General features: G+C 34.1%; 1 long non-coding RNA gene across 1 annotated transcript; it reads right to left on the reverse strand.

Annotated features, from left to right (window-relative positions):
- Positions 1–313: 313 nt before the first annotated feature.
- Positions 314–1,016, reverse strand: LOC114731763 (uncharacterized). Its single transcript, XR_003738933.1, has 3 exons — positions 975–1,016; positions 727–867; positions 314–335 (listed from the first exon to the last, which is right to left on the reverse strand). It is a non-coding gene; the product is annotated as an uncharacterized LOC114731763 (long non-coding RNA).
- Between the last annotated feature and the right edge of the window lie 439 nt (positions 1,017–1,455).

The raw sequence follows: 1,455 nt of genomic DNA on the forward strand, positions 1-1,455 counted from the left end.
ACCTTGATCTCTCTTCACCAAAGCAAACTGAATCACCATACCAGTTTTTGCAAGTAAATGTAAGGCTGATGTTCAACCTATAGCTTCACAACACAATATCCAAGCAAAACACACCTTATCCTATTCTTCCTATATGATAGATGAACTTAGATAGTCTCATAAAAAAATGAAGCAAGACATTGGAAAAAAAATAATTGTACCAGAAAAATGCAGAAAACAAATCATACTGGAAGGCACAATATTAGGGTGAATGCACTATTGAGCCATAATTACCTTTGAACCAAAGACGTTGTTCATGAAAACATCTGTGTGCCTTCCGGGGGCCACTAATGAGACTACAAAATGAGAATTAGCCCAGTAGTTTTAGGAATAAGTCCTGCATCAGCATATGCCACTAAACCTACCCGACTACCCCACTATAACTTAGACGAGAAAAAGAATTAAAACCCAGTATTTAAAAATAAACAATGGAGGATTTGAATTGACTTTATAGTACATAATATGTAATAGAAGCGTAAGCTTTGAGAATGGATGATGAACACTTGACAATGAAATATAAAAATGTTCAGCCTGTTTTGTGAAGAATTTTAAAAACCCTTCGTTTAGCAAGGAAAACCCATTACAGAACAATAAAATACATTAAAATAAAAAGACAAAATAAAACTGTGATGCATACTTGAAGAGGATATGTAGAAAGGTGAAAGGATGAAGAAAGCTAGGATCTACCTGCAGGTTCTGCTCCAGAAGCACTCCTTGCCGTTATATGAGAGCGTCCTACCAATATCTATCACCACCCTCACCCAACGGTTGTCGGCATCGGAGACCGCAAACTCAAGCTCCCACAACGGTTTTGCAAGAACGATTCACCTGGGAAATTGAGGAGAAGAGGGGGGAAAAAAGAGGAATGGGAAAAGACAATGGGAAACACGCAAAGGAGAGAGTAAAAAATAAAGAATAGAAAGAAGACGATTTACCAGGCAGAGGAAGCGAAGGAGTCCACATCTGGTGACAACCTGTCAGAACTTGCTAAGAGCACAACTAAAGCTAAAATGACGAAAAGATGAAACTCGAAGCAAAAAATGAGGGCAACGGAGAAAAGTATACGACTTATCAAGACTACAGAAAGCGTGTTGCAGGGAGAAAGCGTGTGGCAGTCAATTTTGGGATATGTTATAATTAATTTTTTTTCATTTTTCCAAAAGCCAAAAATTTACAAATTTAAAAAAATCTGAAAATTTTACTATATTATAAAGGTAAGCAAAACTATTTATATTACTACGTCAAAAAATATTTATATTATAATATTGTTATTTTTTCAAAGATAGAAATTATTATAAACATTAAAATATTTAAATATTGATTTTTTAACCGTATTAAAATTCAAGTAATTTCTGCATCTATTAATTTTTAATTTAAAACTGTTAATATTAATGCCAACCGTAAATATATATGCAG

Source organism: Neltuma alba, unplaced genomic scaffold (genome assembly GCF_004799145.2).
Source record: "Neltuma alba isolate B1F8T4 unplaced genomic scaffold, ASM479914v2 tig00000397_pilon, whole genome shotgun sequence".
In the NCBI taxonomy this organism is placed as follows: Eukaryota; Viridiplantae; Streptophyta; class Magnoliopsida; order Fabales; family Fabaceae; genus Neltuma; species Neltuma alba.